Raw genomic sequence first — 15,330 nt, forward strand, 5'->3', positions numbered from 1 at the left:
AGTGTATCTATTTGACCTAGAACATTAATTATAGCTGAGCTTATGAAAACGCAAGAAACCACAGTGAAAACTGTTGAAATGAGAGCAAAGAATGCAACGTACATTTACTCCCTTAGAAGAGAATTAATCAAATATTTAGTATGTCTGTATATTAGAAAAGCATATTAGAAGTGAATATTAATGAAATAAAGTCAGATTTTCCTGAGGAACTTGCTGCCGTGGTGTCGTCTTTTCCTTCGCGAAGATGTTTTTCGACAAATTGAAGATTTGGACTCTGTCGTTTCCTAGACACGACACTCCCTCTCCCGTTATCTCTACCCCCCCCTCTCTCTCTCTCTCCCTCTCCCGTTATCTCTACCTTCCCCCTCTCTCTCTCTCCCTCCCTCTCCCGTTATCTCTATCCCCCCCTCTCTCTCTCCCTCCCTCTCCCGTTATCTCTACCTCCCCCCTCTCTCTCTCTCTCTCCCTCTCCTTCTCCCGTTAACTCTATCCCCCCTCTCTCTCCCTCCCTCTCCTGTTATCTCTATCTCCCCCCTCTCTCCCTCTTTCTCTCTCTCCCTCCCTCCTGCATTATCTCTTCCTCCTCTCTCTCTCTCCCACTGTATCTCCCGTTCTCTCTCCACCTCCCCTTTCTCACTCTCGCTGTTTCCCGTTCTCTCACTCGCTTCCTCTTTCCCTCTCTCCTGCTGTCTCTCTCTCTGTCACCCTGTTTCACCCCCACCCCTTTCTTCTCTACATTCTCTTTCCCTCTCAGTCTAATACACTCCAGATGTCCCCAAAGCTCCTCAGTCAACAATTAGCTTCTTCAAGACACTGTGCCTGAGGCACACCCCCAGCGGGAGGCTAAATGGTGAAAGAGTGAGAGTATCAGTCAGCTTCCCTGGTTAGCTGGAACCTCATAAACATCTGAAGAGCCTATTTGTCGCACGCCATGCGACTCCTTCTGGAATTCCCCTGATTGGTTGCTGCATGGATAAAGAGAGAAATTACAATACATTACGTGGCATTTAGCAGACGCTCTTGTCCATCAGACCCCATTACTGTAAAATGTTCTGAAATACTGTGTAGGTTTTGTGTAACTCAGTGTTCAGTATATCACCTTGTGTGCTGTGCATATTTACCAAGATACAAAATGTTGAATTATTTGATGTGTCCCCAAGCGATAACTGCTGCCTTGAGTTAAAAATACAATTAAATTAGGATATTTGTGATATGAAACACTCATAAAAATGTCCAAAGAATCTGGTGTAATATCTTAATAATCCAAAATACATACAATTGGTTTTTCCTAAATTTCACAATTAAGAGTAAACGGGGGAATATCAAATGGCATTTTCTATGATATCATTATGAAATTATGATTCATCATCTTACTAAATTACGTACAATAAAGTGCAAATCTATAGGTGTAAAGTCACAAATACTGTAATTAGATTACACTATTCTTAACTGAATACTGATGCAACAATCACTATTGCCAATTTAAAAAAACCTGGTCTTCAAAAGATGAATTTGAAGGCAAATCTATTAATCTCATCTTACAATTTCTGCTTAATGAGGTGAGACCACTACAAATAAATAGTTTGACTGCAACTATAATTGTATCCACTGGATGACAGCAGGCGGCACGGATGGCGCAGTGGGTAGCACTGCCACCTCACAGCAAGGAGGTCCTGGGTTCGAATCCCCGTCGGCCGGGGCCTCTCTGTGCGGAGTTTGCATGTTCTCCCCGTGTCTGCGTGGGTTTCCTCCGGAAAGACATGCATGTTAGGCTGATTGGAGAGTCTAAAATTGCCCGTAGGTATGAGTGTATGAGTGTGTGAGTGAATGGTGTGTGTGCCCTGCGATGGACTGGCGACCTGTCCAGGGTGTATTCCTGCCTTTCGCCCAATGTATGCTGGGATAGGCTCCAGCGACCCTGTTCAGGATAAGCGGGTTCAGATAATGGATGGATGGATGGATGGATGACAGCAAAAGTCCTCATGACATTTTTGTAAATGATTGAAATGACACCAGCCCAGCAATTTCTGGCAGCTTTTGAAACATTACAGCAAACCTGAATCCAGTTCAGCCATATTTTCTGCTCAGTCAGCTGCAGGTGTAAATTACTGCATTTTATTTCAGGTTCCTTTTCCAGAAAGCTACATAATAATTTAGCGATTAGTTTAATTGTAGTATTTTTAACTCAAGGCAGCTGGGATATCAAATAATTCCACATTTCTTGTCTGAGTAAATATGCTCAGCATACCAGGGCATATACTGAACGTTGAGCTACAAAAACCCACACAGTGCCTGGGTTGGGTTTTTAGGTTTCTGTTTCCCTTGACAAGGATTTGCTATTTTAGTAAGCGGCAATTAGACTAGTTAGACTAGATAGACTAGTTAATGAGGACATCTCCACACCCTCCTCTGCCATCCTGTCCAATGCCCAGGGTAATATTCCACGCATCGGAACATTCTCAATATGATTACCTGGAAATCAACATATGTAATCTATATCATATCATGTCCTTCTCCAGTCCTTTACTATATATTGGCCAAACTAAACGTGCATTACGTACCAGAATCATTGAGCGTATGAGTGCAGTCAGGAGGCAAAATGACACTTTCCTCCGTTTCTCAGAATTTTCAATCTGCCAACCAATCTTAAACTGAAATCTCTAGCTCCTCATAGTATGAATGAACCTTAAATATTTTTTGTAAAAATGTGTATGTTGACATTTTCAATATGTAACTTGTAACTCATAGTATAGTATCTATTTTCAAAATAATTAAGTACTGTGGCAAAGAGATCTTCTCTGATATATCAAAATCCTTAATCAGGGGCTTACAAAAGGTGTAGGTGATCGTGCTGTTTGTGTGAGCGCTGAGGAAAACACCTGGGGAAACGCTCACTCTGGCTCCTGCTCGTCTAGCTTTTCAGTAACTGCACTTTGCAGGAGAGCGCAAAGGCCAACATATGTTCACCAAGCACTTTATTAGGAACATTTTTACTTTATTACACCTACTTATTCATGTGATGGTGTAATCAGCCAATTGTGTGGCAGCAGTGCAATCCATACAATCATATAGATATGGTTCAGGAGCTTCAGTTAATCACATCAACCATCAGAATGGGGGAAAAAGTGATCTAAGTGACTTTGACCATAGTCTATCAGCTGTTGTAGGTTTGCTGTCAAATCGCCATCTTAGTTATACCAGGTGTGTTGCTTTTCGTTATTAGTTAGCAAATCTAGTGTGTTTTTCACCAGCAGTTTCGCTCGGTTCTGTTATTCTGATCAGGTGATCAGAATCAGTTAGATACTTTGAACGCTGCAATTGTTAGGATAATTATTAGATCGCTAGTTTGCATTAGTAATTAGCAGTTTATATAGGCGTGCTCAGAGCGACGCTCCCTCCCATTTTGGAATGGTATGGTGTGTCAGCACCCCATTACGGTCTGCTCTCTCCCCATTACGGTCTGCTCTCTCCCCATTACGGTCTGCTCTCTCCCCATTACAGTCTGCTCTCTCCCCATTACAGTCTGCTCTCTCCCCATTACAGTCTGCTCTCTCCCCATTACAGTCTGCTCTCTCCCCATTAGTCTGCTCTCTCCCCTTCAGAACACGCTTCCAGCGACGTGACCCTCCACGGCGACGGAACCCCACCAACCTCTGCTACCCCTCACTGACCCCCCGTGACAACTTCACAGTTGCAGGGGGGGCTATGGAACTGCCAATCTGCCACACGGAAGGCTGACTTCATTACTGGTTATGCCTCCCTCCTGTCCCTACAGTTCCTTGCCCTCACCGAGACCTGGACTACACCAGAGAACACCGCCACCCCCGCTGCCCTCTCATCCTCCTTCTCCTTCTCACACACCCCCCGGCCCTCTGGTCGTGGAGGTGGCACTGGCTTGCTGATCTCCCCTTCGTGGAAATTCTCTGCGATTTCCCTCACTGACCTATCCCTATCCACCTTTGAATGCCACGCTGTCTCAATTACTCACCCTGTTAAACTTTATATTGTCATTGTTTATCGTCCTCCGGGTGCCCTGGGAAGTTTCCTTGATGAGCTTGACACTCTACTCAGCTCATTCCCTGAGGATGGCACCCCACTTATCCTCCTGGGAGATTTCAACATCCACCTGGAAGCCTCCCAGTCTGTTGCCTTCTTACCACTACTTCACTCCTTTGACCTCTCTCTGCAGCACTCTCCCCCAACTCACAAGGCTGGAAACCTTCTCGACCTGATCTTTCTGAGGAACTGCTCCTCTTTTAACCCCACTGTTACCCCTTTACACAAGTCCGATCACCACTTCATTTCCTTCTCCATCCCCCTAGCCCCTGTGCCTCCCTCCTCTTCTCTCACCCCCACTGTTTCTGTCCGATGTAACCTCCGCTCTCTATCACTTCACGCTCACGACTGCTGTCTGTCCTGGTCCCACGGCCGTGACCTCCCGGTAGATGTCAGAACGGCAGAGTCTCTGACCTCCTTCAAGCGCAGACTGAAGACCAATCTCTTCAGGCTACACCTTTCACCTTTCTGAGAGGGAAATGAGTCCAGGATAAATAAGGACCTTTTAAGAGTAATGAGCACAAATATAAAACTTCGGACTCAGCGGTGTACCGGCATAGCCGCGAGTTGGCATCTCAAGTTTCTCCGTCAGGTAAAGTGTGCAACAATAAATGTGTCTGTGTGAAACCTGACCCACATGACGTCACTTCCAATTAACCAATCAGCACATAATGAATACGACATAGAATGCTGCAAATGTAAAATAAACAAATATGTATCAGCAAGAGAAAATAAACAAAACAAACAAAACATGGAATTTAAACCACAGCTAAAGGGGTATTTAAAGGATACTTACCTGTTCACCTGAAACCAAGAAAAGAGTTAACTCAGAAAGGGAAAATAGCTCAAATAAATGGGTTTAACCTGTTAAATTTAGGCTATTAACCAAAGTAAATATAGACCGGTCTTAAGGAACTACCTGGTTGATAAAAACTCATTTGAGAACAAAACCTAAAATAATCTATTCTAAGTAAGGAAATGGATAAATAAGGAGGGTTAAAGGGTCACTTACCTGCCTTATTGTGAATATTTTGTATATGTGTATTGTATTATCAGTTCTGTTGTTTAGTAAACTGCCGGCTTGTTCATTCCATCTCTAATCCCTGGTCTACTATTTTATTGACTCAACTTGTAGCGTGGGAAGCTAAGCGGAGAGCCAGTGGCGACCAAAGGTAGAACCTTTTTTAACCAACACGCGAACGTGTTAGTCACTAAATCCCAGGGAGAACCGAAATAGGGATACCCAGCTAGGAACAGGACTTCTCCCGGAACAATGGGAGGAATAGAAATTAAACAAACCAAATTTCGAAAATAGTAAACAGAAAGGTAGCTCAAAAACGGCTAGCGAACGTAAAACAACCCTTAAGTAACCAGGGCGAACCAATAACCTTGGTACCGTGCCAAATAGCTGGGCACTGAGTGAAAACCAAAAGAAAATACAACCTAGCGAGAAAAGCTAGGCACGAAAATAAAAACCTCGAGGCGCAGCTCGGGACAAAAATGCAAACCAAAATACAACACCGGGGACAACGTCCCTCTACCATCGACTCACACGAGTCCAAAAGAAAAAACAAAACCCTTGAGGAAGGCGCCAGCACACACAACTCTTCCAGCTGTACGCCTTCCTTACCTTTTAGATATTTCTCTTACTTTAGCAATGAGAGAATTACCCACCAGCACCGTACCTGACTCGTATAGGTTTAGAGTCTACCGGGCGCTTTACCGGCTTTGTGCCAAGGGCGAACGGTTGAACACAAAAGCACAGAAACTAGTCCATGCTGGTCTTAAATACTCTCCCGGGAGGTAATTCCCCTGGCGTAAACGAGGAACAGGTGGAAACAATTATCCTCGGCCAACTAGTGGCACCAGTGAGAATTACCTCCCACCATGACACAACTACTCCTTCGAGTGGCTTATAGCTGTCTATACAGTGACACAAGTGCTACACTTTTCTTAATTAGACTAGTTAGACGAGATAGACAAGTTAATGATGTCATCTCCATAGACCTTCTCTGCCATCCTGTCCAATTACCGCGGGTCTGTTGGCAAGGTAACCAGCAACGACGCTGCTTGGAAACATGGGATGGTGAAGGAAGAAATTTATTCATGGACAATGAAGAAATGGAGCAGGTATGTTCTTTGTATTAACACCTCTTTAGACAAACTTACACGTGCTTAACATTGGTTTGTTTAAGTAAAATTGCATATTTCAACATGAAGCTGATGTACATTTAACGCTGCAATGCGTTAGTTTAATTATGCTTTTTATAGTATCAGAGTTTAAACAATTCTTCATAGTTTTTTAATGCTCTATATCTCGATTTTCAGCCTGTATGGCAGTATGTAGTGTATGTGGTGGAGATTTGGTGTAAAGCAGGAGTAGCCTTTTTGTATCCTCCTCTGCTCTAACACTGATGAAATCCAACCCCACACAGACCAAGCGCATGACATCGTAATTTGAAGGTGCTTTATTATCCTCACGTGTCCGTTGGTAAAGGTGGGGGTCAATCCTCCAGGTCAGTCCTTCCTCTCTCTGCCTCTTCCTTCCTCAGAATAGGCACGACTGACACTGTTTGCAGCTTTGACCGCTCCTTAAATCTCTCCTCTCCTCTCCTCAGGCAGCAGCTGAGTCAGTGTTTTTCCATGGGGGTTCACTCACGTACGCCGTTACCTGGGTCCTTCTGGGGTTTTCCACCTACGTAGCGCAACAGGCAGGAGCAGGAGCGCCACCGAATGTGGCAGTTGTTCATTGGTGTGGATTCAGTCTCCACCTCTATGCATTGTTCCAGTGAGCAGATAAATACGCCCCCCCCCCCCCCCCCCCCCACCCCCAAACTCTCAGATATTCACGGGGCAGAGGCAGAAATGGTAAGTAAAGTTGCTGCGTGTAAAGGTTTTATATAACTTTATATTGTCTTGATATTACACTTTTCAAATACTATTTCTATCTTTAAGATAATATGCTAACTGAAATTATTTAGGGCCAGTTTCACAGACAAAGATAAGGCTTAGTCATGGACTAAATTCAGTTTTGTATGGACAATTCCCATTCAAAATAGAATTAATCTAAGACTAGGCTCAATCACTGTCTGTGAAACTGGCCCTACATGTTGGATTCATAACCGAATAAAAGTTGTTGTAGGCTGTAGGCTAATCTGAATCATTCTTTGACTTTATGTTTAAAGACTGAGGTCACCGTGTCCAACCTGGTAAGTAATTCATGTGAAGAGAAATTGAAAGTTGGCCGTTTGCTTTTTATAGTATGAAAGTTTAAACAAATCTTCATAGTTTTTTAATGCTCAATATCTAAGAACTGTAGAAATGTACTTTTTACCAGATTTACTTGAAAATGTAGCAAATTAATTTAGATGCGGGCAATTTTCAGCCTGCGTCCCTTGCATAGGGGCAGTATGTAGTGTATGTGGTGGAGATTAGGCATAAAGCAGGAGCAGCCGTTTGTGGCGATCGACATTTCCGCAGTCATGCATTTGTCACACCGGCTACTCGCTCTCATTTCAGCTCACCAGATACCTTCAATGTTCGATGTTTAGACCTTACATGTAAAATTCTGGCACTCTTTCACATTGTGGCGCGTATGGCACTTATTAGCCTCATTAGCCTACGTAGCTGTAGGAACACATTTAGGATTTATGTGAAAAGGGTTGATTATACTCCCATAAAATAGATGCATGCAAATCTATTTATTTATTAAATGTAGATTAATGTGAACTGAACCATATTTAATTTATTCTCATGATAATGTATTAATACATAAACCATATGTTTGTATGTTTAATGCATTGTGTAGGAAACAAATCTCACTGATTTATTTGTTTTTTCGTGTGTTTTTTTTTAAGGTTCAAGACAAGGATTTTCATCTGTTCGTAAAACGGAATTTTGATGATCCTGAATCATCATGTTTTATATATAACTGTAGCAAGGATACTACTAATAGTATTAACATTGAACATCATTTAAATATTCAGAAGGATTTTGAACATAGGCGGCACGGATGGTGCAGTGGGTAGCACTGCCGCCTCACAGCAAGGAGGTCCTGGGTTCGAATCCCCGTCGGCCGGGGCCTCTCTGTGCGGAGTTTGCATGTTCTCCCCGTGTCTGCATGGGTTTCCTCCGGGTACTCCGGTTTCCTCCCACAGTCCAAAGACATGCAGGTTAGGCCGATTGGAGAGTCTAAATTGCCCGTAGGCATGAGTGTGTGAGTGAATGGTGCGTGTGCCCTGCGATGGACTGGCGACCTGTCCAGGGTGTATTCCTGCCTTTCGCCCAATGTATGCTGGGATAGGCTCCAGCCCCCTGCGACCCTGATCAGGATAAGTGGGTTCAGATAATGGATGGATGGATGGATTTTGAACATTTTGGGTATATTGTAACACAAAAAGAGGAATCACTATGTACATCACAATGTTTTTTTGCATATTCAACTAAAAAGTATATTTTGACAACGTACCACTCAATTGGTAGTGACAGCAATATATATGCCTTCTTTCAATCTAAACATGATATCTTAATTTACAAAATTCGTCAACCACCCATTTTCTCTTGCGGTGAAATTGATTATGCATTACTTGAGTTACCAAAAGATAGTTTTATCCCTTGGAATATGGGACTGTTAGATCAAATTGATGGGAAACCGGAAAAGGACAAGTTAGTCCATTTCAATGCATATAGGACATTAAAAACAGCTCATTCAATTGAGGCAAATGTTATTGAAACCCCCATAAGAATGAAAAATTACATAAATAAATCATACATTTTTAATTAACAAATATGGAATTGAAGGTGATAGTGGTGCCCCAGTTTTCGATAAAGACAAAGTTGTGGGAATGTACCGTGGATTTATTCATCATTTTGGACGGTGCATTAACATTATTGACATTGACCAAGATATTAAAAGAAAACAAAAAAAGCAAAGCAAACCGAGCCTCCTGATCAGTTTAGTAACACAAATTTCATCATGGTTATTTATCTAAAAAAATGAAAAAGAACTTGAAAGTAAAGCATTTCGAACTCTTTAGGACTGCATCAATTTTCTAAGAAATATGATAATAATGTTAAAAATAAATAAAGAACTGGTGACTTGCCCATGTAAATAAGAGTGTGTAAAAAGTGAAAATAATGTGAGAGAATGGTGTGTGGGTGATTGATTGGAGATGTGACCATGCCAACAACCACTTATACCGCTTGTACAAAATTTCACATCAAATTAATAAGAGCAGAAGTTGGCAAAGAAAAAACTTGCAAAAGACCAGCCGTTGTACACCCTGGCACAGTCATTTCTGCCTCTGGAATTTCTCCAGAAGGACAACTTGCCCCCATGTTTGCCTGCATGAGAGAGAGAGAGGGTACTTTCAGCACAGCCTGGGTGAGTTCACTCCACCTGCCAATCAATCCATTATGATGAAGACTAATTGAAACATATATTCAGTTCCATTATGATGAAGACTACTTGAAACATATATTCAGTTCCATTATGATGAAGACTAACTAAAACATATATTCAGTTCCATTATGATGAAGACTAACTGAAACATATATTCATTCCAGATCTACTTCCATGGAGCCAATGCGTTTGCCTGTGAGGACTGAACTTGTGGCAGTGACATCACTTTTGTGAGAAGCAATAAGGAGAAACTGCAAAAAAAAGTGTGGAATATCCTGAAAAAGGTGATCATGTGTATTTATTTTAGTCCGTATCCACGGTAATCAAGAGTTATAGTGTAAATGGAATGTAGTGTAGCGGTTTATCCCTTGGCCCCCCAGTGTCTGCTGGGTTTCCTTTCGACCACAGTTATAATGGGCTGATGATTCTTCTTTGACCCTGTCAATGTCAATTCTAAATTGTTCTATATTATTGTCTCATGTCTATGTGATGTCTTACATTCTAATTGTTGACTGTGTGTGGAGACAGTGCGGCAAAACAAAATCTGAAAGAACTTAAAATAATTGAAAACAGGCATTTACTGTATCTGATGAAGATACAAACCAAGATGCACATTGCGTCTAAAAAACACTGATCTAACACTATTGTTCTACCACACTGTGTGGGACTGTGTGGGAATTTAAAACACTTAGTTCAATTTTTTATTGTGATTTAATAAGGTTATTGTTGCTTTTTTGTTGAGTGTAAAAAGCGACGTATGTAAATTTAATATTTAATATTAAGACATACAGTCAGGTCCATAAATATTGGGACATCGACACAACTCTCATCTTTTTGGCTCTATACACCACCACAATGGATTTGAAATGAAACTAACATGTGCTTTAACTGCAGACTTTCAGCTTTAATTTGAGGGTATTTACATCCAAATCAGGTGAACGGTGTAGGAATTACAACAGTTTGTATATGTGCCTCCCACTTTTTAAGGGACCAAAAGTAATGGGACAAACTAACAATCATAAATCAAACTTTCACTTTTTAATACTTTTTAAAATCCTTTGCAGTCAATTACAGCCTGAAGTCTGGAACGCATAGACATCACCAGATGCTGGGTTTCATCCCTGGTGATGCTCTGCCAGGCCTCTACTGCAACTGTCTTCAGTTTCTGCTTGTTCTTGGGGCGTTTTCCCTTCAGTTTTGTCTTCAGCAAGTGAAATGCAAGTTCAATCGGATTCAGGTCAGGTGATTGACTTGGCCATTGCATAACATTCCACTTCTTTGCCTTAAAAAACCCTTTGGTTGCTTTCGCAGTATGCTTCGGGTCATTGTCCATCTGCACTGTGAAGCGCCGTCCAATGAGTTCTGAAGCATTTGGCTGAATATGAGCAGATAATATCGCCCGAAACACTTCAGAATTCATCCTGCTGCTTTTGTCAGCAGTCACATCATCAATAAATACAAGAGAACCAGTTCCATTGGCAGCCATACATGCCCACGCCATGACACTACCACCACCATGCTTCACTGATGAGGTGTTATGTTTTGGATCATGAGCAGTTCCTTTCCTTCTCCAAATTCTTCTCTTCCCATCATTCTGGTACAAGTTGATCTTTGTCTCATCTGTCCATAGGATGTTGTTCCAGAACTGTAAAGGCTTTTTTAGATGTTTGGCATAATCTGGTTTTCCTGTTTTTGAGGCTCACCAATCTTGTGGTGAACCCTCTATATTCACTCTGGTGAAGTCTTCTCTTGATTGTTGACTTTGACACACATACACCTACCTCCTGGAGAGTGTTCTTGATCTGGCCAACTGTGGTGAAGGGGTTTTTCTTCACCAGGGAAAGAATTCTTCTGTCATTCACCACAGTTGTTTTCTGTGGTCTTCCGGGTCTTTTGGTGTTGCTGAGCTCACCGGTGCGTTCTTTCTTTTTAAGAATGTTCCAAACTGTTGATTTGGCCACAACTAATGTTTTTGCTATCGCTCTGATGGGTTTGTTTTGATTTTTCAGCCAAATGATGGCTTGCTTCACTGATAGTGACAGCTCTTTAGATCTCAGATTGAGAGTTGACAGCAACAGATTCCAAATGCAAATAGCACACTTGAAATGAACTCTAGACCTTTTATCTGCTCCTTGGAAATGAGATAATGAGGGAATAACACACACCTGGCCATGGAACAGCTGAGCAGCCAATTGTCCCAGTACTTTTGGTCTCTTAAAAAGTGGGAGGCACATATAGAAACTGTTGCAATTCCTACACCGTTCACCTGATTTGGATGTAAATACCCTCAAATTAAAGCTGAAAGTCTGCAGTTAAAGCATATCTTGTTCGTTTCATTTCTAATCCATTGTGGTGGTGTATAGAGCCAAAAAGAGGAGAATTGTGTCGATGTCCCAATATTTATGGACCTGACTGTATATTTAATAGACGTATGTAATATTTTGGAATATAAGCTGCAAAGCTGCTTGTATCCTCCTCTGCTCTAACAAGACAAAATCCAACCCCACACAGACCAAGCGCATGACCTCACAGACCAAGCGGATGACCTCACAGACCAAGCACATGACCTCACAGACCAAGTGCATGACCTCACAGACCAGGATGACAACATCGGGACCAGGCTGAGAACACGGAAGCAGGCTTAAATGGGGATATGTTGTCCTTCTGCACCCCCCAATAAAAACAATAAAAGATGAACTGATATTTTTCTGTTGTCGGTTCCCACAAAGATATTACAATGACATCTGTGCAAACAGCACTGAAGTTCACCTACTTTGCCTCTCCAGGAGTTCACTAAAACTGCAATTATAATATCCAGTATATAAATATAAATAAATAATATAGAATAATCTGAAAATTACCTGTACTTTAAAGCAAAAACTAAACTTACCGTGAATGAAACTGTGATCATGGGAGGTGTTACTGGCCGTCTTTTAGAAGGTTCCTTCATAACCACGTTTGCAGTGATTTCTGAATAATTACAGTATATGTGGCTCTATCTTGTGGACGGTTTAAACCATTACAGCGAGGGGACTGACTGTTAGTAGTCTACCACCATCTTCCAGCAGGTGGCAGTATGGCGCTATACATAGATGCACTGGAATAGGACAAGAAATAAGACAGCACCGTGGAAATAGTTTCTCCATATACACTCAGTGAGCAGTTTATTAGGTAGACCTGTAGACCAGCTTGATAACATAAATATTTAATCAGCCAATCATGTGGCAGCAACTAAATGCATAAAAGCATGCAGACGTGGTCAAGCGGTTCAGCTGTTGTTCAGACCAAATGTCAGAATGGGGAAGATACGTGATCAAATTTACTTTGACTGTGGATTGTTGGTGCCACACAAGATGATTTGAGAAGAAACTGAGCACTTTATTAGGAACACCTACACACCTACTTATTCATTTGATGCATTAAATCATCCCCAGAACACACCGAAATTTGACCTTTAAAGAGGAAAACCCGCTCTGACAGTCCTGCCTCCCCGAATCCCGCCTGACTTCTGGCTGAAATGTATGTTATCCTTCGTGCCCGCCGGTATTTCACCCAAAGACACAGCGGGGCAATGTTTTAACGATCCTCCACCCGCCCCCCGCCCGTCCGCTGCCCAGGCTGACAAAACACACAAGGACAGAAAGCAGGAATGAGAAACAATCTGTCACTCACCCATTACTGCAGCCGGCTGTAGTCTGCAGGCTCTGTCCCTGTGTGTGTGTGTGTGTGTATATGTGTGTGTGTGTGCGTGTGTGTGTGTGTGTGTGTGTGTGCAGGCGTTTGTATGTGTGTGTGTGTGTGTGTGTGTGTGCAGGCGTTTGTATCTGTGTATGCTTGTGTGTGTCTGAGCAAATGCAATGAGCAACCTTCAGGCCAGCCTCGCTCCTACTCCCAGATCCGCTCCTGTGAGCTGAACAGCCGGTGTCTCCTTCTGCACTCCTTCTCCTCTGCTCTCTCTCCCTCCCTCTCCCATTATCACTACCTCCCCCCTCTCTCTCTCTCTCTCCCTCTCCCTCTCCCGTTATCTCTACCTCCTCTCTCTCTCTCTCCCTCTCCCGTTCTCTCTCCACCTCCCCTTTCTCACTCTCTCGCTGTTTCCCGTTCTCTCACTCGCTTTCTCTTTCCCTCTCTCCTGCTGTCTCTCTCTCTCTCTCTCTCGGTCACCCTGTTTCACCCCCACCCCTTTCTTCTCTAATACACTCCTAAATCCTAAATCTCCCCAAAGCTCCTCAATCAACAATTAGCCTCTTCAAGACACTGTGCCTGAGGCACACCCCCAGCGGGAGGCTAAATGGTGAAAGAGTGAGAGTATCAGTCAGCTTCCCTGGTTAGCTGGAACCTCATAAACATCTGAAGAGCCTATTTATCGCACGCCATGCGACTCCTTCTGGAATTTCCGTGGTTGGTTGCTGCATGGATAAAGAGAGAAATAGCACCTACACCAACGCAAAATAAAAAAATAAATAGTTATCACCCTAGAACGATGGCAAAAACAACAAACACTAACTAAAACAATAAACTGAAGTAAAAAAAACAAAAAACAAACTGAGCAACGGCTTTCCAGATCACCGGTCGGAGCGTCTTTCTGTGTCACAAACTGAAAGGTAAACAAAGACGAACAGAACCTCAGCACAGACCCGGCGCTCGGGAGCGATATCCTGGTCTCAGCCCTGTGCTGTGGGGACAGGCACACTTTAAGCTCCTGGGCTGATTAGTAATGCAGCCCAGGTGCGTGTGTCCTCTCCACCAGCAGGTGGGGCCGAGAATCTGCTTCTTGAAGAGACTGCATGTCACATCATGCTTACATTTACACAAATGTTATATTAATACTAAAGGTCAAGTTTTAGTACTCACAGCATGGTCATTTAACCATATGACAATGGCTATTTTAAAGAGCCCAGTTTTATTAAAACCAGATTTTAACATAGCAAGCATTCAAACCCTGTGTTGAAAGGCAAGTGTAACGTATGGTGTTTGGTTGGATGTATAGGCAGAAATCGAGTGAAGGTAATGATATTCATATCATTTATACCTCCCTTTCCGCTGCTTTAGATATGGGGGTTTGGAAAAGGCTTTTCAAGTAATTCAACCTGCCAAATATTTTTGCTTTAAATCTGTGGCAATAAACAGTTCCTTTCTGAACGTGCATGCATTACTGTAAAATGTTCTGAAATACTGTGTAGGTTTTGTGTAACTCAGTGTTCAGTATATCACCTTGTGTGCTGTGCATATTTACCCAGACACAAAATGTTGAATGATTTGATGTGTCCCCAAGCAATAACTGCTGCCTTGAGTTAAAAATACTACAATTAAATTAGGATATTTGTGACATGAAACACTCATAAAAATGTCCAAAGAATCTGGTGTAATAGCTTAATAATCCAAAATACATACAATTGGCTTTTCCTAAATTTCATAATTAAGAGTAAATGGGGGAATATCAAATGGCATTTTCTATGATATCATTATGAAATTATGATTCTTCATCTTACTAAATTATTATTACATTATAGTAATTTAGCTGACACACTTATCCAGAGCGACATACAATAAAGTGCAAATCTTAGGCGTAGAATCACAAATACTGTACTGTATTCCTAACTGAGTATTACATTACATTATTGGCATTTGGCAGACGCTCTTATCCAGAGCAATGTACAGTTGATTAGACTAAGCAGGAGACAATGCTCCCCTGGAGCAATGCAGAGTTAAGGGCCTTGCTCAAGGGCCCAACAGCTGTGTGGATCTTATGGTGGCTACACCGGGATTAGAACCACCGACCTTGCGTGTCCCAGTCATTTACCTTAACCACTACACTACAGGCCTCCCAAACTGATGCAACAAGCACTATTGCCAATTTAAAGCAATGGATT

General features: G+C 42.3%; 1 long non-coding RNA gene across 1 annotated transcript in view; it reads left to right on the forward strand.

Moving 5' to 3' along the window:
- The window catches only part of LOC133117869 (uncharacterized), a 30,163-nt gene extending 18,003 nt beyond the window's left edge, over positions 1-12,160 (forward strand). The window contains exon 5 of the long non-coding RNA XR_009706328.1: positions 11,969-12,160. This is a non-coding gene — a long non-coding RNA (uncharacterized LOC133117869). The remainder of the gene's footprint in view (positions 1-11,968) is intronic.
- The last annotated feature ends 3,170 nt before the right edge of the window (positions 12,161-15,330 follow it).

This window comes from Conger conger, chromosome 18, assembly GCF_963514075.1.
Source record: "Conger conger chromosome 18, fConCon1.1, whole genome shotgun sequence".
NCBI lineage: Eukaryota > Metazoa > Chordata > Actinopteri > Anguilliformes > Congridae > Conger > Conger conger.